Genomic DNA, 22,671 nt, shown 5'->3' with positions numbered 1-22,671 from the left:
TTATAGGCAAGAGAAATGCTAAAATGTCACCTTTCTTTTATTTAACATCTTTTCATTAATTTTACACATGGAGCTTCAACCTTTTCCAGAACTATTGGGTACAATTGAAAAAATACCTTTGTGTGGCATATTAGTGCATTACAAGTCACATTGACCAATACCACACTAATTATAATGATAATCAAGCTAACCTACATAAAATGAGAAACAAGAGGAGACTTATCCGTTCATCGAATACATTTTGATAGCTAATGGCAAGGTTCTTCCTGTTTATCATTCAGATATTTTTAAAAGCTGTGAATGTTTCTACTTTAACTCTGTAATTTATTCCAGATTACCAACACCTTGCACATCTTTAGGATACAAGAGAAAATTAGACTACCTGGAAAAAAAAATTACTCAGACACAGAAAGAACATAAAAATTCCATACAGACAGTGGAAAGGCTTGAAATCAAATCCAGGACCCTGTACCTGCAAGGCAGCCGTGCTACATAGTATGCAAATTATGGCACAATTTATTTAATATTATTTAATCACCTCATAGTGCATTGTTGTATATTCATCATTGATTGGTAAATGATTTTGTCAAAGCATAAACTATTCATTGATTAAATAATAAGATTTGAATCAAGGATGGCACATCAGGCATCATTACCACGTCACATGGCTTAGACTGTCATTCAGTTCCTGCCTGGATTGTCTTCTCTGTGACCTCCATTTACTCATGTTGCTTTTCTATCAGTAATATTAAATTCCTCTCAAAGTCCAAATATATGCTGTCAGGTTATAAGGTGACTAAATTTTCCTGTGATTGTGTGTGTAGATCAGTGCGTGTATAGTGGATTAGAATCTATGTTGCGACTGGCACCTGCCTTGCTTACTGGTATAGGCATAATAAATAGATGGATGGATAATGCACCATCAAATAAATAAGCATCCGTTTTTTAAAAGTATTTAGGGGATATGAGGCATGAGGTAAGAACAAACTGTAAATAGGGCATTAGTCTATTGCAAGGGCCACTCATTTATATTCCTAAACTGAATAGTTCAGATTAAATTCTCCATTTTTAGGATGAGAGAGAAAACCAGAACATCAAGACAAAATCCAAGCAGACATGGTGAGAAACTATAAACTCACCCCAGACAATGTGACCAGAGAAAAGATGAAAATAGTGACTCTATAACAGTGGGATATCAAAGTGAACCATGGCAGTCATTTCAGTAGCAATTCTAAAAGTATTTTAACAAATCATTAGAGTATTAAATCTTAAAAAAAAGATGGGTTTCCTCCGGATGCTACGGTTTTCCCCCACAGTCCAAAGACATGCAGGTTAGGTGCACTGGCGATCCTAACTTGTCCCTAGTGTGTGTAGTGTGTGTGCTGGCGCCCTGCCCAGGGTTTGTTCCTGCCTTGCACCCTGTGCTGGCTGGGATTGGCTCCAGCAGACCCCCGTGACCATGTGTTAGGATATAGCAGGTTGGATAATGACTGACTTACTGACAATTTCTTTATATAGCACCATTCCATTTTACTCAGGAAAATCGCAGAAATGAAACACAATACATAACAACAACAGAGCCAAAGAAGCACACTTACTTTACATCTTATATACTGTACTGCATAAAAGGTGGAAAAAAAAATAGTAGCCCCACACAAGGTAAGGAGTCTCACTCTTGCTTTAGCAGCACAAATGTAGACGGCTGAGACTAACAAGAAGTCCCTGTACGCGTTTAGCTCTATTATATGTGTGCCTGTTGGAGAAATAAATATGCCATATACCCTAAAACAGTGTTATTTCATTTGTGGAGCTATGGTGCCTGGCTGTACAGATTCCTTCAGTTTGATACATAGAGACTTGTGGAGTAATATCTTATTGTGAGTGTTGCACTGAAACATACAATTCTGTCTTGGTTCCTAGTTTTGGCATCCCTGCAACCTGTTCCTGAATTTTTTCACTAGCCAGTTTTGTCCTTTGAGATTTTTTGTGTTTTTGATGGTGATTTCATCACATTGCCATCATAGGCAGTTATTTCGTGGATGTCACTGTTTGCTAACAATCATTGGACAATGTTGACAGTAACATGTATCCAGCGTTACCTTACATTACAGTGCATATATAATATGCCAATGCAGTAGGATCCATTTTCTAGTTTTGGCTCAAAATAAGAATATTCAGCTCAACTTTTTTAGCAATAATTAGAGAGAAAGAATTCTTAATTATTTTTAGTTTGACGTTGGTTTTTGCATATTGGGGCTTGTCATTTAGTGACCATAGTTTGATTTTCCACTTTCATAATCATCTGCTTAATATATTCACCTTGATTCTGCCAACTCCCTTATTAAATCCATTTCATTTTTTTTATGTTTTTCTTTAATCATCTGTTTCTGATTTGTGTGGTCCACAACAAATTCAGAAAACCATTAAAATGGTGGTGTACTACTGATTCTATAAGCAACACACAACAACCAAGAAACACTGCTGCCCATAACCAAAAAGGTTATCATCACCTTCAGGAACAAGGTCGTGTCGACGTGTACTTCATAATTTGCAGACTTAGTGTCAAAACATTTTTTTTTCTTTTAATTGTCCCAGATTTCACCATTTTAGGTCAGTTATATTTGCAGTTGATCATGGCACAGACAGTGGTAACAATTGCCACCTAATACCATGAAGGTCTAATAATCGGGCGGTGTCTTCTACAACAACAAATGCTGTTTTTGAGAGTTCAGAATGTCTTTCTTAACTATAAATTAAGGTACATAAAGAAAAACTATTTTTTACATCATTGTTACCCTTTGTCCTTACAACCTTCAAGTTAGGGTATGAATGAAAACAACTAAAGGTACAAAGGAAAAAAAAATTACACTTTCTTTTTTAATTACTATTTAAAATATAAAATAAAAAATAGATTGCAAAAACATTACAGTTTTAGAACATATCTCAATGATTTATTGTGTTTTGTGTTTTTTATATACTATTTTTTCTGTTTAATTTATGAGAACCTTGACACCATGAACATACACACTGTTAAGATAACTGAATAGTGCTTAAACATAATACATTTATGAAAGTCCAGTTGACATTCGGTTATTTTGGGCAAAAATCAAGTTTATTCATTTCCTGCTTCAGTTATTTGTAGAGAAATTTGTGAAGACAGTGACCTACATAATAAAGTGCAATGCTGTGCTAAATGGAGATGAAAGCTAGCCTCTCTGCTATTTCAAAAGGACATCCTTTTGAATGCAAGTGGGAATAACAGCAGAAGTGGACCATGGGTCCACCTATTCGCCCATTTGGTAAACCCACTTAATCCAAATGTTAATACTTTATCTTAGAGAGCTGCAGCCTCTCAAGTGCATAGCAGGAGCCACTCATGCACACTCCCACACTCCTTCAAGTGGTGCTTATTTAGAGTCAACAATTAACCAATAAACAAATCAGACAGTTACTCTGCTATTGACCTGGGCTTTGTCATCAACATAAACCTCAAATTAAAGTGCAAGCAAATTACAGGAAACAACTATTACATGTGAAAGATTACAAGAGTTCTGCTGAAAGACCCCGGGACTTGGATCTTAATCTCAGCCTGGTTACTAAGTGTGTATAGCTTGCAGGTTTCCCTCAGATCTCATCTTGTAATCCTTCAAATTTAATATTGCTTCCTGCTATTTTTGCTTTATTGTTCTTTATATATTGGTGACAAAGCAATGTGCACGTTAGATTTTTAAACTACCATGGTATTAGGGAGAGTGACTGTGTATATGTGAACCTTTACACGATCTAGTGAATCGGAAAGTGGTCTGTGTCTTGCACCTAATGCAGTCAGAATGCAGCCAATCTGTAGCTCTGTAAAAGATGACGTGGTTGACATTATTTTATCTCTGTAAAACCATTTTCTCATGAGTCTGCCCACTGATCCCTGTTATCCCTGCTGCCAAGCAAACACCCAAGATACATTTTTGCCAATGTTTTGGGAGTGCCCCGCAGTTTGGATTTTGTGGTTGTCCATCTCTAAATTTCTCTTGACTGTCTTGAATGTTACCACCCCTTTCTTTCCTCAGATATTTCTCTTATTAGACCTCCTGTCTCTTCCTCTCTTCTGTCCAGCAGAGGCTAGTTTGTCTCGGCACAAAAGCTGCAAAGACATCCTTAGCTTCTCATTGGAAATCTAATGTTTCTATCTCCTTGTCAAGCTTCAGTTTTCACAGCTGTGATGATCAATGAGTCATTCCCTCCATATATTACAAACTGGTATGCTCTAGAGGAAATTCTGCAGAGCTGGATGTCCTGTGGCTATCATCGTTCTTCTCTTCTTAACTCCCGCCTCAGAGGGGTCCGAGGTTTGTGCTATGCTTCCCTCCTTGATTTTGCTCATGCTCTTTTATTTTTAACTTTTTTGGGTGGGTGGAAGTGGGTTGTTATTCTTACTGTTATTACTGTCTTTACAACTGTTTATTTTATGAAAAACTTGCTGCTTATTATTATTTCTATTGCTCATTAATGCTATTTAAACTTTATGGTAAAAATGGTAAATGGCCTGTATTTGATATAGCGCCTAACTAGAGTTCAAGAACCCCCCTAGGCGCTTTACAACACAACAGTCATTCACCCATTCACACACACATTCATACGCTGGTGATGATAAGCTACTATGTAGCCACAGCTGCCCTGGGGCACACTGACAGAAGTGAGGCTGCCGAACACTGGCGCCACCAATCCTTCGGACCACCACCAGCAGGCAAGGTAGGTTAAGTGTCTTGCCCAAGGACACAACAGCTGCATTCTCATGCCGGGAGCCAGGATCGAACCTGCGACCCCCCGTTTGCTGGACCACCCACTCTACCGACTGAGCTACTGCTGCCCTATAATGAATATATGATCACAAAAAAGTATTGCCAAACATTACATTATACGTGCTGAGTTAGATAATTACCAATGTCCAAATTACGGACATGAAGATGCATAAAAGGTTAAATAAATCCTACTGAGATTATTCAGACCTTTGAAAGGTTCATGTCATAGTGTACATACAGTGTGAGATCAGTCTGGTGTTATGTAGCCAATCTGTAGCCCTGGAAAAGATTAAGTGGTTGCTGGAATATATTTGAATATAGGGCCAGATCTTCAGGTAACCCATCATTATACATCAGGGATACAACAGCTGTAAAGCTGTAAAGAAGATTAAATTTTCTCTTAGAACACATGTCAACCTTCTTTGAAATGAAAATTCTCTGCTTTTCTTTGGGATAATATCTTTTCATATTACTACTTTCCCCGAAGATTATATCTGAGCATTCTTTCTATTAATTATTCTGATTTTATAAACTACTTTTCTATGTAGGCTGTACAGTGATGCTGGTGAAGCAATTTTGCTTCACAGTTTCAGGATCCTGGGTTTGAATTGTAGCCACATCTCTATAGTATGGTGTCTGCATGTTGTTCCTGTGTCTGTGTGGATATTTCACTGGCTGGTTACCTATCAGAGATATACTTGTTAATTTAATTAGCGACTCTAAATTGACCCCATATGAGTGAGTGTGGGTGTGTATATGCATGTGCCCTGAAATGGACCAGTAACTGCAGATACAAGGCTAAATAATCAAGCCTGAAAAGCACTCACACACACATATACACACATGCACACATATATTAACATTAATTTGTACAACTCTTTACTACTAAAATAATGATTCACTATCTTAATCATTAAATAAACATCACAATAAGTGTTTTTTTATCAACAGTGTTCTGCCTAAAGGCATGTTCAAAGTAACCATTTTCTCCCTTTCCCTCAGACAATAGCTCTTCACTTAGTATTTATGTAAAATGTTTCTTCCTTTTCTCTCATATAACCACAGTGTTCTTGGGTATCTCTTTGGCCCATTTGCTTTTAAGCTGCCTTCAAGTACCGGTAATTATTGCAGCAAACTGAAAGTAGTAAAGATAAAAGAATGTGTTTACAAATTATGTAAGAAAAGGAACAGAAAGTAATCATTATACAAGTAGAAACAAGGGTACGAATAATTGAGATATTATTGCTACTTTATTTGCAATGATTATTACTTTTTTAATAATACTGAAGAGATTATGTCTTCATTTCTAGTATGACTTCCTCTACCAGAATATTGTGGTTACAAACAGGAAACTGCATAATTAGTGTACCATAACCAGCTGCTTTAAAAACATTATTTAAATATGATTAGCTTTCTCTAAACAGTCTGCTCAGAAACGCAAGGCGGCAAAATATCAGACACATTTTGTATTTATCAATTATAAATATTTTCATTTAGATGTACTGTGCAACATAAGGTAATGAGGTGAGCTTAAATCACAATCAGGTAAAAGCCGGCTTGTTTGGCTTGTAGTAATCCCCAGATACTTTTCAAATCTCTCTGTCATGTTTTTTGTTAATATTAATTCAATGATACATTTTATTTCAATCAGTAAATTCTGTTATATTCCACTATACTGTAAAAAATGAATATGGGTGTTCTTTACAGTTTATATATTTCTTGTTAGGATAAAAGGTGTTAATATGTTTCATTTTTCACTATGGAAGATTTAATTAACTTGTTCTCTCTTCACATGTAATAGTCACTGATGATTACTTTAACATAATTATTGTTGCTAGATTTGTGAGATTAGCTTCCACTTAGGATTTTAGACATCTCTTTTATTCTTCACTCTAGTCAGATTTGAAACTACTATTGCAGTATGTCACATGCTAGTATGTATTGCAAAAAAATGATCCTTATTACAATGTGTTGACATGCACAGTTCATAATGGCATCTAAATAATGTGAAGTGCTGTGGCCATGAGTGCATAAGGCCTATAGGGATTTCAGATGTAATGTAACAACATACATATTACGTAGGTAGAATTGTGCAAAAGATAACAATGGAAAGGTCAAGTTCATTCACCACAAAAAAAAAATCCAGTGAATGCATAACACTAAAGTTTTTGACATCTCTAAATTATTTTCTAAGAATAGTTCAATGTAAGCACACCAAATCTCCTCTCTTCATCACTTTTGTATACTTCTTCAGTCATATACTGAATTAAGACAAAAAAGTGGTATAACTAGTTAAACAGCCTGGTGTAAATATATGATTAATAACTCATAATTTTTCACAGCAAAGCCACAACCTATAGTAAGCTACTCATCCATTAATCAGTTTTCTACCCTGCTTATCTGTATCAAGGTCACAGAGAACCGGTGCATACTGGGCCCACTTATAGCTGAAAATGAGGTGCTTGTCCATCACAGAACTCGTTTACACACACCTGCGCTCACTCACTGAACCTGGGACCAGAGGAGAGAGGGAAACCAGGGAACATGGAGAAACACCCATGCATTCAAAGGTAAAATGTTGAAATTCAGCACAAGCAGTGCCCTGGCTTTGATTAGAAACTTATACAGTATTTCAGTAAATCAAATATTGCAGAAAAATTATCCTTATTACAATGTGTTGACATGCACAGTTCATGCACAGCATCACTTGCTCATTGTTAAACCTGTCTCACACCTCAAGGAACATGGAGTCATTACTCTTACACTTGCTCAGTGTCGACATGGATTTTTGTGATTACTCTGGTGTCCTCTCTCATATTCTAAAGATTTGAACATTCCATTAATAGATGTCCTTAAATTGGTCTGGTGTGGATGTGTGTTTGGGTGTGCTCTAGAATTGACATGGTTTTTGCCTTTCACCAGTGCCACATGACGAGGCCATAAGAAGAGGCAAAGGTGAGTTCTGAACATGAGTAAATGGAAAGCACATATTGATTCTCTTTCTGTAAATCAGATATTTAAATAGTTGAAGGCTTCTATAAGTCCCTGGGCTCAGGGCATTTTTTTCCTCTCTGTATTATTGACCAAAGTAGTAAAACTTATAGGTGCAAAGGCGTTTCTATCTTACACTTAAAGAAAGCTGTAGTTCTAACAAGTGAAGGAGTTCTGCTACATTTACATCATTTCTCCTTTTTCTGTCAGTAGCTGTTAGTTGGCTGTTCATTGACCAAAATGTGTGATTCTACTAAATACATGAATGTGTAAGAGTTATTGTCTCAGTGTAAAAAGTGCACAAGTTTTACAACTGGCCCTAGCTACATTATAGAAAATATCCAACTCCCTGCAACCTTATAATGGAATAAGAGTGCTAAGAATACCCATGAATGGACAGCAAATAACACAGAAATGGGAAAATAAAAATTACAGGTTAGTTAATTAACAACTAGGTGGAAATAACAAGATAATTAAACATAAAAATAAGTATCATGAAAAAAGATATGCAATTTGGTTAGATTATATAATTTGCAACTAAAAAGACAATGTCCAAAAAGCTGTTTTTTGGATTAGTACAGCCCAATTAGTCCAACATGACATAATGGAAAACACATTTGAGAAAAGGCTAAGCTTGTTGATTAAGCTTATACAGTATTAGTGGAAGTGAAAGGTGATTAATAGGTCAGGTATATATTGTTTAACAAATCTATTGTTATCCAACATTTACAGCATTTGTGATTATTTAAAAATCCATATATATGCTGAGTGTATATCCAACAAACTGCAGCTCTGTGTTCCAACTAGCTTTGCTGTGATGTTATCAAGTGTATGTAAGTGGTGCTGTGGACACTTGATAGCTTTACTCAACAACGTCTGACTGTGCTTGATTTCTATTACAACAAGCACATTGACCGAGTTTGTTGAAGCTGTAACCCTCAAAAAGATCGGTGATGGCCCTGTGCCCTGCTCCATGATCCCATGTAAGATACCTGTATTAAGTGAGTGGTTGCATTTTGGCATGTAAGCCACTGGGAACATTATGAGCAAGCTGCATTGTATACACTTACAAGAAAACGCTTCCATAATTTTTTTTTTTGGACTGGATACAGATGAAAATAGCTGAGATCCATATCTAAACATGCTTCCAAACCTGCACAGTTGTAAAGTAAAACCTTTAAGTACTTATTTGTTTTATAGCTGCATTTTTGCATATACGGCCTGACTCCCCACTGCATGTGAGCTGTATTGGAATCGTAATCCTTTTGCTCTTTGCATGCATTCAATGGAATAAAACTGAGTCAGGCACTTCTATACAATAAAAAACAAACATTTTTCAGTGTATGTCTACTATATCTGATAAATTTTGTCTATATCTGAATTCTGGTTTCAATGTGACATTGCTTTCTTAAATAACCTATCTTTCTTTATCTCATTTTCACTCACAGAGTACTCTCTGTCTTAGATGATACACACTAGCACACGCTCTATACTCCTCTGTCTCTATTGAAATGCTGTACACACCTGAATGGTTTGGTTTCTCTTATTTCAAATATCACTTGCTATACCATGGACCATGGGCGAAATACCCTATTCACTAAAACTCTTGATTCCATAGTGGACATGTCCTATCATAAAGTTATTCCATCAGATTAGTTTATTGTAGCTTTCTTTATAATTATTTTTTTCTGCATTATTAAGCATTATTTCCGGTTCATTGAATAAGTACAGTGTTTAATTGGTGGCAGGACTATTTCACGAAATCTAACAGTATCTGGTATTCAGTCACATCTGAATGAGCATTTTCTGCCTCAATACCAGAAGATCCCAAAAATAAGATGTAGTCTAACCATCTTCACACTTTTATAACAGTCATTTTACAATATAGTATCAACAAAATCCTCAAAATGTTTAATATCTCCAGGAGCTGCATAAATAAATTCATTTTGGTGAAATGAAAGTGTGAACGTGATTATAGTAGGTTTCCAGTACTTTTTTTCCTCGATTGCAGTGTTGCTTGCTCTCTATTAGTCTGTTCCGTAGAAGAAGGTAGTAACACTTTTTGCTGTCTCCTTTTCCTTTAAACAACTACAACAATGTTAATGTGTTTCATGCACAATCAATCACCAGTATTAAATTAACTCTTATAGTGTTAAATAACACTTACAAATGTGTAAATGTAAAGAGTGGACATAATTATAAAACACCTAAATTTTCTGTGATGAGCTTAAAACGTGTGATTCTGTAATCCTAATTCATCAGCTATGTTCAATTTGTCTTTCTTAGAAGATACTTTTTTCAATGGTCCCCTTTAATTTCATTATTATGGCACATTTCTTTCACTCTGACACCATATAATTTTTTACACACCTCATGTATTAAATTAATTTCAGGATATTAATGAAGTGCGGATAAAACTACTAGGTAGCACGTCTAAAGTAGCATACAAACCATAAAGTACTAACATCACCTTCAAAACACACCCATGTGTTGTGATAATCACCTGATCAATTCTGAGGACATTTTTCAATGCAATATCTTTGGGGTATACAGACAGAAGGTTTTCTTGGTTCATTGATCACAAAGCCAGTAGCATGCATTTTTACAAGCTGTGCTTTGTTGGAGCGCTTACAACGTACGGTATATTGTTCCATTAATCCCTCATGCGTCAACTTGAAGAAGCCTGTATGAACATATACCTACATAATCAAAATATGTTGTTCTTCTTGTTACTGTCATGCAACTGTGTATGCTGCTGCTAAAACTATGGCAGGGCTCCTTACTGTGGGTGGAGCTAATGTTTGTGTCCCACCTTGTTTTTATTACCATGCTGATTTAGACTGACAGAGCAGTTACAAAACAAGTGTTCAGAAATTCTAGTATTCTAAATGTCTACCTTTCTCAACACTGTGTTCTCTAATTGAATGGTATAACCATTGAATTAGATTTTTCACCTGGTTTCTATACAAGGAACTCTTTTCAGATGTGCCTCGGCTCAGCACGCTCACATAAGCAGAATCTCTACATACTAACAATTCTTCCGAACAGAGTGGACTGAAAAATGTAAGCTGTAAAATGCAGCTTACCAAACAGATCCCAAGGAAGATTGTACATGAGTAATTTAAACAAGTTTGTAATCCAAAACATCAAAATCCAAAACTTTTGTCACAAGGTTTTTAACAGAGAAGGCCAATAGTCTCAAAGTCAAATGCAAAATTCAAAGACAGGCAAAAAAAAAAGAACAAACAGCACAAATTTGCTAGAACAAGAGGAGCACTGAATAATGCCTGCCACAGCGACAAAACTACAAGTTTTTGAGCCACATCCTTCATGTGACTGCTGCATAGCAACTATTGCCATTCAACAGACTAAGAAAGGAGGGGCCTGAGGTAGAAGGCAAGTGAAAGGAAGGCGAAGAGGTATTGTCCCAGTCCAGTCCTGACACCTCTAAATGAGCTCACACTCCTTCTCTATCCAGCAACTACAGAGAGAAAAATTAAGATAATATTCCTCTTAAGCCATATATACATAGCCATATGCAGAAATAAAAGTCGTAATCAATTCTTCATCTTAAATCAAAACTAATAAAGCATACACAGCAAAAGTAGCAACACTGACTCTGTGGCCTGAGGGCTTCTGGAGGCAGTGCAGTCGGCTGTCTAGAGACATGGATTCACTATTCTTTCATGGTGGTCCTCTTCAGTCTTCTTACATCTAACATTTTCTGTGATGTCACACCTTACCCTTTCTGGCCCAACTACAAAGTAAAAAAATGATGCTAGGCTAGTCAGTTTCTGCAAGATGTGCACTAGTCAAGGTGTGCACCTGTTAATTCTAGCTAGAGTAATAATAATCTAATGGAAAATTAAGGAATGAGTACTTTTACTACAACTTTTTCTTAACTGAAATATGAAAGAGGTGACTTTGACACAAATTGGCCTTGTACACAAGAGATTGCCCTGAAATGGACTGGTTTCTACTATATACTCAACACTATCAGGAAAAACAACACTTACTTTTATTCCTGTATATCAGTGTATGTGTGTGTTACGTGTGTGTTCAAATAACACAAAACTTATTTTAATACACACAAAAGGATTCATTGGAAGTCCATATAAAAAAAATTTAAAAAAAGTTTTTGTCACTAAGCATTTTATGTTTTGCAGTTAGTGCCACTTCTAAAATGTTATTGACCAAAAATTTGAGGCATATGAAGATTTTTTTCTATACCAATATAATCTTCTCATGAAAAATAAAACATCAGAGTAATCTATCATACATCTACTTTCCTTTGCAGCATCATGGGGAGCTGGACTACACTAGTTATATCAGGAGTAAGGCAGTAGCTAACATCAGATGGGCTAACAGGATCAGATGTGTCATTGTGTAGACCCTTGTGCATAGCCTTAATCAATCATAATGGACTAATTCAATGTTTTGCCTACTAATGAAATGAGGATGGAAACAGTTATTCAAAAAAATGTGTACATACCACACTGACCAAATACATGCAACACTGATAGAGACTGAAGGCAACAGTGCAGTCTAATGTATCAATATGCTACTCACACAGAAATCATTTTAAGTAGTAGTTATCTATGTTTAAATTTTAAAAGTCAGGGAAATTTGTATTTTTCACTAAACTACAACAAGATTACTCCACTCTATTTACTGTTGTTAACTATGTGCAATAAATTTGTCGTACAAGACAGGGAACTACCAAATATTTTAATGCATTTAGGTTTTTGATAAAATCTTGAGTTTCTTAGTAGGAAAATATTGAAAGCCCCATAATTTCTTGCTTCTTTAAACAATGTAGCCAATTGATCTTTTTCCTAATCTGATCAGAGAACAGTTGAAAAATACCACTGCAAACTGCCACCTGCTGCACAGATTACTGAAATGATATTTTTAAAATTAAAAAAAAAATTGAATTACATGTGTTACAACATCAAAAGTGTGAGTGACTGATTTATAAAATTAGAGTGTGATTTGATATTATGAGTACTACAAGCTAAAGAATGGAAATCAGTAAGTCAACAGAATTCAGAATTTTTAATGATATGACTATTTATGAAGAGTTGTTTCCTTTGAAAACAGAAGCATATCTGAGTTTCCGTTTGTTAAATTCAAATGAAGAAAAAGAATTCAAAAAGACCCACCAATATTACGAGATCATACTGGCAGTGGCATTTTGAAAAATGAAATGCACTCTTCAATCTCTATTTTCTTTTTTTTAATTTAACTCACAAGTGCACATTTTAAGTATAACAATCTGAAATAAATTATGTGCTTTAGTATGGTTATCATTAAAGATTCATATTGTTGTGCTGTTAAATAAATATATGTACTGGAACATTCAGCAATTTTTAAAATAAAATGCCATCAGAAAGGTGCACTAGTGTTAATTTGCCAATGGATTTTTCACAACTAATGTGCTGTTTTCGCCAGAGACCTTGTTTGGCAAATATCTTCCTGGAAATTGGCCTTGCAACCATCTTAGATGAACATTTTTTCCCCAGTTGCCCCATGACACTTTGTGTGGCCTGCATAACATCACCGACCTGTAGCAGCCAGCTTTCATTCATGTGTACTGTAAGATCGTTGCCAATTGGCTTCGGGCATGTATGACATCATGACCAGACCTGTACTTTACCCTTCCACTCTGCATGCATTTAAAAAAAAAACTTGCAGTATTTTCATTTGAGGGGTACATTAACTGACCTTAATTAGAATATTATAAGTACTGCATAATGCATAATTAGGCATGTGTAGCAGCTACTATCCAAAACAAGACTAAATTGAGCCCACCCAATCCCCTTCCCTGTCAAAGGAAACACATGAGAACCTGTAAAATTATAATAATAACAATGAAAGATTTATTGATGAAGTGCAAGGCATCTGCATAGATGCATAGGAAACAAAAAAGGCTGTGCCCGGAGCCATGACTTCAAGGAAATAAGCCAGTCTCATACCACTGCTTCAGTGCTTGGCTAATGTGTGCCCCAAGACTGGAAATTTTTAAGCGAAATAATATGCTGTATATATATTTTTTTTACTTATTGCCAATTTGTGTACCTTTGTTGTATTTTGTTTGCTATAATCATTCCATTTGTGTCTTTTGTCGCTTGAGGCATGGTGGTGCAGTGGTTAGCTCTGCTCCCTCACAACTCAGATTGCATTTGTGGCCACAATAATCAGTTCAGAATAGATGGCAGATGTTTCCCTAGCCATCAGTAACCATTAAAGCAAAACTGTGCAATTAAAATTCACTCAAAACTAGTTCATTTCCTCCACCCCCATTTGACATCAATGTATTTCATTGATTTCAGCGAAATTCCAAATATTTCTGTGATTTCAGCTAACTCAGAGCAAAGCAAACTCCAAAGTGTGCGCATATCTAAGGCCACATGCAAATAAGAATTTTACTGTACTCTGTACATGTGGAAATAATGACTGTATAATATAAAATATGGGTTCTGCTTTCATTATGTAATGAATATAACTCATACCCATCCATTACTGACTACATGGTAGTGCAGTGGTTAGCAATCTTGCCTCCAGCTTCAGAGTGACAGATTCAGGCTGTGGTCTGGTCAGTGTCTGTCTGTGAGTTTGTTTGTATCTTCCCTGTATTTGTATGATTTTTTTTCTCCAAGTACTCTGGTTTACATCCCTATTTCCAAAGATGTGTGTTAAATGAATATGCAACACTAAATTTACTTCATAAGAGTGAACTATATTGATAATGGTTATATATTCCTTATTCTTGTCTTTATTTCTTTTATAATGGAGGTTCCTTATTGTAACACATAAAGATATAGATCATTTATAATTAAATAGGTACTCCAAAGGGTAGTGTGCAAGTAAAATATGTCCTTGATAGTAAAAAAAGGGCTAAACAAAAATGTCCATAGTATTTTATTTACAATACTATAAACACCTGAAGTTCTTTACTTTTTATTTTTAACATTAAGCATTTACATTAAAGCAGGATACAGAAGTAGTGGTTAGCCCTGCTTTGTCACAAGTTTTATTACCTGTTTGAAGTCTGTAAATTTTCCCATATCTGAGTATCCTCTGTGTATTTCAATATTTTCTTACATTCCCAATATCTGCATATTATGGATTATAAAATAACTAAAAGTATAAGGATAAAGACAAATACAAGGAAGTAAGGCAGATGTCCTAGACCAGTGGTCTCAAACTCCTGTCCTGGAGGGCTGCAGTGGCTGCAGGTTTTCATTCTAAACCTTTTCTTAATTAGTGACCTGTTTTTGCTACCAATTAACTTCTTTTGAATTCATTTTAATTGACTTTCTCTTGAAGACTCAGACCCTTTAATTGTTTATTTTTCCTTAATTAACTGCCAAACAATAACAAGATACAAAATAAGACAACACATGACCAGCAAACTGTGTTCATTATACAATATCTGAACATAAAGAAAGTGGAAGGTCTCAGGAATGATGATCTACTCAGGTCCAAAAAACATCATAACAGTGCACTTAGATAAGAGAAAATCAGCTATTTCTGAAGTGTACGCTTTTTCACAATTAGAGCAGCAACAAGCCATAGAATTAAAGAACGGGTTAAATTAACAAGACTTGGTGCCTACTTAAGCAACTGGTTGGAGCGAACTTGGTTGGAGTTTGAGGCCCTGACTTAGTTGGTCTTCTGTTAGCTCACTCACTTCACATTTCATTTCTGTTTGGGTTCCATTTAAGGAAAGAAGTGAAGAAATTCAGAGGAGCGATGAAGAAATTCAGGGGACAAATCTTAAAAAAACAAGTCAATTAAAATAAAAGGAAAATGAGTTAATTAGCAACAAAAAATGGTCACAAATTAAAAAAAAAAAAAAGGTTAGAATGAAAAACTGCAGCCACTGCGGCCCTCCATGACCGGAGCTGGAGACCACTGTCCTAGACAATAGAGCCAGTCCTTGGAAAGGCAGGAGGAAGCATCAATGTTCCAAAGCAGGGTGTCAGGAGCTTACCTCTTTTAGTTATACGACCCTCAAAGAGGATTATACAAGGAGCCACTTTGTGCTGGTCCTCATTTCACTTATAGTAATCCCGAGAGAAGGAACTCTCCTGGGGAGACTAATCGCTGTAAGTTTCTATAGACTAATTATATGCAGGAAAATGCCATTTTTGGACAATTGTTGAGACAAAGCACAACCAACAGGTCGTTGATTATACATGGTATGAATGATTATCTCCAGGTTTGCTGCCTCTCAGTTGATGACCACTATAAATATATACTGTATGTGTATATGTGTAGATCTCAAATAAAGCAGATTAGAAAGTCCAAATTAATTAGCTGAGCAGGAAAAGAATTATCTTAACTTGGAACCAAGAGTTTTTGAATGTTATATTTTATGAATTATCATCTACTTTAAGTTTATCAATGCTACTAAGAGCAACATATTGAATTATAGAGGTAAGCATTTCATTTTATTGATTATGTACTCTTAACTTGGCTTTCATACCCTCCTTGAAATCTTTATATTTTATGTTTTATTTTGCTGCATTATATGTCTTTATCTTCAATGCTATATTTTTTTCTCCTGTAAGATTATTACTTTTGTGGAAACTGATCACAGCAAGATATGGGCCGTAGAGTTAGCATCCCTTTGAATGCTAAAATGTAAAAAAAAAGCACTAAATAACTTTGTTTCATAATTCTTTGAAACCCAAAATAAGTGGTGTAAAGAACTGGCAGGTACTCAAGTTACTTACAACAATCAGATAGGTGGCAATCCAGTCAGACTACAGGTGGGGCATCCCTAGTCTATAACAGCTCTCTCGCAGCTGAAGACTATTTATGTCAAAACCAGAGAAAGTCAATGAGTAGGCTGAAATGTCAAGAGTGTGAAAGGAAGGTGGCTTACAAAGTTAGGCACAAAAGAAAGTTAGGAGAAGTGTACAAAGTGTTGTGTGTACTATGAGTAGAAACTGAGATGGAAAGGGGAAGGTGTAAAAATGTTAAGATGGAGAGGGAGAAGGTAAGGCTTTTATCTGGCAGAGTAACAGTGACAGTAAAGCTAGTATTGATTTACTTATGGCTAAAAAATGCATGAATGCAGTGTTGTCAGGAAGAGGGTGAGTGAGTGTACTGTAGTGTAAAAGATGGTTATTAGTAAGCCACTAATGAACACAGTGTCAAAATCTGTATTACAGTGTGGATGAAATAATGGAGCAAAAGAAAAGCGATCATGTTGTTTGTGATCTTCTGCAAGCCCCAGGAGAAGACAATTGCACTTGGAGACCTAACGGACATGGGAGTCAGTAATAATGGTTATAAAAGAATTAAAGGGATTTCAGATATTACCATCACCAAATGTAACATTGTGTGTTTCACATTTAGAGAAAGGTTAAAATAGCTTATTTTGATTATTTTCATTATTTTATTCCTGAAAGGTTAATCAGCAAATTAAGTTAAAGTTTAATGTCATGAAATAATCAGACCCTGTTTAGGGCTGGCTACTACATTGCACCCAATAATGTTCTCAAATAGTGCTTGGCACCTACTACTATGGACTGAAATGAATGGAAAGATGGTTACTCTTAAATAATTTACAATTGTTTTTTGTAATTTTGTATATATGATTTCTATTCATCATTTGATGACCTATCTCACAAAGACAAGATGTGCTATCACATAAAAACATATCACTAAACTTTAAATGTGAATAGGGAATGTTTTCTGTAATGCAAGGATAAGGTGCTAAAACATTCTACAGTACATGTTTGATATTACTTTAATTTCACATAAATCCATCAGAAAGTGGCATGGTGGTACAGTTTTAGTGCTTTGGCCTCACAGGTTTTGTGTAGTAGTTTGCATGTTTTCCTTATGTTTTCTCATAAATGCTTCATTTTTTTTCTTACATTACAAAGATATGCAGGTGTTACTAAATGTAAGCTCTAAACCAACCCACTGAGACTGAATGCATGACGTATGTAAGTCAGGAGGATAAGGAATATGGCAAATCCATGTGTTCCATTTGCACTAGACCCCCATGGTCTTCACAGATTACCAAGAGACAGGATTACTTTATTGAAAAGGGTAACTAAGTCTTTCATACATTTTAGGATATGCTATGTATTCCAAGTGACGAATGAGACAATTAATGTATACTTAAATATCTGAAGAAAGAGGCTTAACAAGAAAAGTTTTAGAATGACAACTTTGAGAATGCCCTAATTACGACTGGCCTTCTGATTAATTTAAGCAATAAAAGGCGGAGTCAATATAGTCGTTACATGAAATACAGTTATAAAAATGGTGAACATATTGTTTAGTAGAGCTATTGCCTTTAGTCCCCACAAAACCAAACGTTTAGCTGAGGCTCCAAACTTTGAAAAAAAATCTTATTTAGAAATTAGCTCCTGCAGGAGACAGTAAATGGTCTAGTCAAGACATATGAGAGAGCTTCAGATTTCTGTCTACTGAAGTGTGAAGAAGCACTGACTTGTGTTAATAACAGAGTATGAAAACAAAATGAATTAAAATTAGTATTATACTTTAAGATAGATATCTATTATATATTTTATTCTTAGCAAGTCTGTCTCTCTATCTGTCTATATTTATATACAAACGTCATAATGTTTTAGGAAGATACAGAATAAAGAGTGTAAACAGCAACCTTTATGTGTAGTTTCCCTAATAACAAGTACATGTTACAGGAATCTGCTACAAAAAAACAAAATGATATCACCTTGGCAGTGGTTATGAAAATACAAGCCTAGTAATCGGGAGGACTGTGCCTGCAACTAAGCAGTATCACGGCTTACATTCTTTAGGAAAGGGTAGTGTGTGAGTTACTGGACATTATACATCAAATTCATTAATGTTAACTCCTATGGTATGAAATAAATAGTGTTTCCATATTTACACTTAAATAAATTGAACGAGGCAACGAGTGTACTCCACACTAATTAGAAGCATTGGTTAAAACCTGTTGGTTCTGCCATTTTTATCAAGTTCACTGCATTTTTACCAGAAATACTACACTGAAAATGTTAAACATTAGCATTTCTGTTACTGAACTACAGCAGAATTTTCTTATAATTATAGTAAAAGTGGCTGCTCTGTTTTCTAATATAAACAGCCTTTATAAATGACAAATGGAAACAATTTTTGATGGACACCATACAGTGTACTAGCTGTGAAAGCCAAGATTTAATTGAAAGTAATTACTAGACGGTACCAATGAAATAAATGGTGATCACTCAAAGAAAACATTTTTTTCTGTAGGTTATGTTATAGATAATTTCCTGAAAGTACTTGACATTTGAGAGTGTGTTCATTTTAAGTTTTGTGTTAAGAAACTTTGGGGATTACATAGCCTTAAACAGCAAAACAATATGAGAAAGTCACTAACTGCAACATGTGACTGAAGAATAAAACAAATGCTGCCCACAAACTGGGACATAAAGAAACATTTGTCTGCTAATCATTATTTTCAGCAAAGTTTAAAACAAAAATCAAACTAAATATTCACCAACCCTGGCATTGTCAAACCCACTTGATGCAATTTAGCAGTGACATGGGGCCAAAACGAATGCTGGCAGCTTTAGATGTGAGGCTGTAAACCTGCCGTAGATGGGGCACCAATGCACTCCAGTCCCTGTTCACAGAGGCAAACCCAGGGGCAAATTTACAATTAATAATTATCCTGACAGATATGTTTATGGGGATTTGGAAGTTAAAAAAGAGTACCTAGAGGAAAAACCCATGCAGACATTGGGAGAACATACAAACTTCACACAGACATACACAATATACATACTGCAAGTAAAACAGAAATTCATGTGTTGTGTAGTAATGTGTATGTTATGTTAAGAAATGTAATATTTTATTTGCACCTCATCTGGGTTGCTTTAAGCTGCATGTCCTTGTTGACAGCATCAGGTGTCAATTAGGAATACTCCACTAACAGGACATCAGATTGTTACAGGCCATAAATACTTAAGTACAAGCTTTCTCAGTTATAACACACAGATGTTTTCCATTCATTTTACTGTATTTTTTCTTTTGTCATTTTTTCAGTTGCAATGCATATATGGTAACTGATTGAAATTCCAGTTCTGGGATAACAAAGTTCACCTTGACCACGACCTTGACTTTGAAGTGGGGCAAAATAACAACACCAGACAGCATACTGGCATATCTCTCGTTTGTGTTCGTGAAAGTAAAAGAAGTTAATGCAGAAGACAACTCATTTGAATTGTCACACAGACACGGTGAAAGAACTATTTATCCATTAGTTAATTCTGTATTGATAGCATTGTTTTCATGTTTCAGCGGGCAAATCCCACCACTCCAGAATATGTAATAAAAATACCTACTGTATTGTAAGCAATATTTTTATCTATGTTAAACAAAAGAATGCACTGCAAAGCTAAAGATATTAGTTGAAAGAGCATAAGGAAACACTAAGCTTGTTGTAGAAATTAAACTCTAACTGGCAAATGTGCAAATTATAATTGATTATCTTTTTTAGGATTAGGGCAATAATTGCACACAGCACTTAATGGATTTATTTTTAAAAGTTAAAAGTTCTTGTATAATGTAGCCACTAGAAATGATTTATTTACTGCTCCAGCTGTAAATCAATTATAAAGCTTAATCTTCATAATTTGTAAACAAAAGCATTGTCACCAGCTTTTAAGTAATATTACACAGTATAATGGACTTGTACTAGACTCAGACACTAAATCTGCAAGGAAAATGGTTTTATAGTGTCAGCAGGCATTTTGTCACATATCAAAATATTCATTAAAGGATAAAACAATAAAAATACTAATATTTCAGGAAAGTGTTGCATTTAAAAAAACAAATTATCATTAAAGCAGAATATCTATCTATCTATCTATCTATCTATCTATCTATCTATCTATCTATCTACACAGTTCACTAATGCAAACTGTACCAGATCTACAACAGGCATATCATTTTAAAAATCTGTGAGAATTCCTGTACTATTTTTTTCTGATACTGGATATGAAGATAAAGAAGACAAGGAACTGCTTTTTGCACTATAAATGTTTTTGCCACCTATATCCAGATAAACTAGGTGTCTTATGAATGAAAGAAAATGTATTTAATTTAACAATGAACATATTAACACATGATTCCAGTTTTCCTTCAGAAAAACATGAAAATGAATGTTGGTATTAATTGAGGTGTTGCTCATAATATTAAGGTGTACTTATTTTATGTATTATCCTCTACAAAATACATTCCTAGATAGTATTTCGTCCTGTTCCTAAATCTATGCTGTACTTTGATGTAATGCAGTCAGCCATTACAGTCTTCAAAAGAAGGTGCTCTTGAATATTTGACATTGCACTAAGCTGTCTCTATAAATGAACAGGCATTTACAGGGTTTAGCTCAAATGTAATTTAATAATTTATTTTCAGTTTATCTGATTTATTTAATTTCTACTTCCATAAAAAATAAACGCAATGTAGCACAATCATTGTAAAAAGATTTATCCATAAATAAATGTCATAAAGGATATTAAAGGAATCAGCATGAACTACAGTACAGTACAGTACAGCAAAAACAATGTTTAATTAGGATGTCTTTATAAAGACAAAAAATGTATTAATTCTAATTGAAATGGGATTTTTTATTGTGTAAAATTAGGAGAAAAAGCTTTGACATTTATAGAAATATGCAATACAATTAAAACTGAAACTAAACCCTATGATTCATTACAATGAACTACATATAGCAAGGTGCAACAGAATTATGAGATCACTATGTAACTGAATATTGATTTAAATGATTTTATAATGCCAATGAAACAGAAAAACTGAAGAAAAATGTGCATTGATTACTTAAAGCATTAAACATCCAACATTTATAATATTTTAAAATGTTGCATTTTAAATAATAAACCTTACATATCCAAGTGCTTTTCATTTTATATATATATATATATATATATATATATACAGTTGGGCAAAAGTAGGTTTATAGTCGCTCATATGGAAAAAGACATGTAGGTTATGATTATGCCAATAACTTTATTAACCTCACTAACTCAAAAGAATGACACATGCACATAAGAACAATTTCTGTGCTCAAATTACATAAAAGATATATATGTTTCGCATACTCTACTTTTGTTGGTGCAGTGGGTAGTGCTGCTGCCTCACAGTTAGGAGACCCGGGTTCGTTTCCCGGGTCCTTACTGTGTGGAGTTTGCATGTTCTCCCCGTGTCTGAGTGGGTTTCCTCCGGGTACTTTGGTTTCATCCCACAGTCCAAAGACATGCAAGTTAGGTGGATTGGAGATTCTAAATTGTCCCCAGTGTGTGGGTGTGTGTTTCCTGCGGTGGGTTGGCGCCCTGCCCGGGATTGGTTCCTGCCTTGCACCCTGTGTTGGCTGTGATTGGCTCCCGTGACCCTCTGTTCGGATTCAGCAGGTTGGAAGATGGATGAATGGATACTCTACTTTTGTTGGCATGGTGGCTCAGTGGGTAGTGCTGATGCCTCGAAGTTAGGAGACCTGGGATTACTTGCATGGCATTTGCACGTATCTTCCCACAGTCCAAAGACATGCAGGTTAGGTGCATTGGCGTTTATAAATTGTCCCTAGTGTGTGCTTGGTGCGCATCCTGCGGTGGACTGGCACCCTGCCCGGGGTTTGTTTCCTGCCCTGTGTTGGCTGGGAATGGATGATGGATGGATACTGTACTTTTGCCCTCACCAAGTATATATATATATATATATATATATTTGTGTGTGTGTATGTATATGTGTGTGTATGTGTATGTATATATATATATATATATATATATATATATATATATATATATGATTTATAAAGGTAGAAACTATAATTAAATGAAAATGTCTCATCTCC

The 22,671-nt window shown here is 35.2% G+C and overlaps 1 protein-coding gene across 4 annotated transcripts in view; it reads right to left on the bottom strand.

The window, feature by feature from the left end:
• The window catches only part of mafa (v-maf avian musculoaponeurotic fibrosarcoma oncogene homolog a (paralog a)), a 500,829-nt gene that overhangs the window by 465,787 nt on the left and 12,371 nt on the right, over positions 1–22,671 (bottom strand). The gene's annotated exons all lie outside the window — the stretch shown is intronic.

Source organism: Polypterus senegalus, chromosome 9 (assembly GCF_016835505.1).
Source record: "Polypterus senegalus isolate Bchr_013 chromosome 9, ASM1683550v1, whole genome shotgun sequence".
NCBI classification, from domain to species: domain Eukaryota; kingdom Metazoa; phylum Chordata; class Cladistia; order Polypteriformes; family Polypteridae; genus Polypterus; species Polypterus senegalus.
This window is presented reverse-complemented; position numbering and strand designations above follow the sequence as displayed.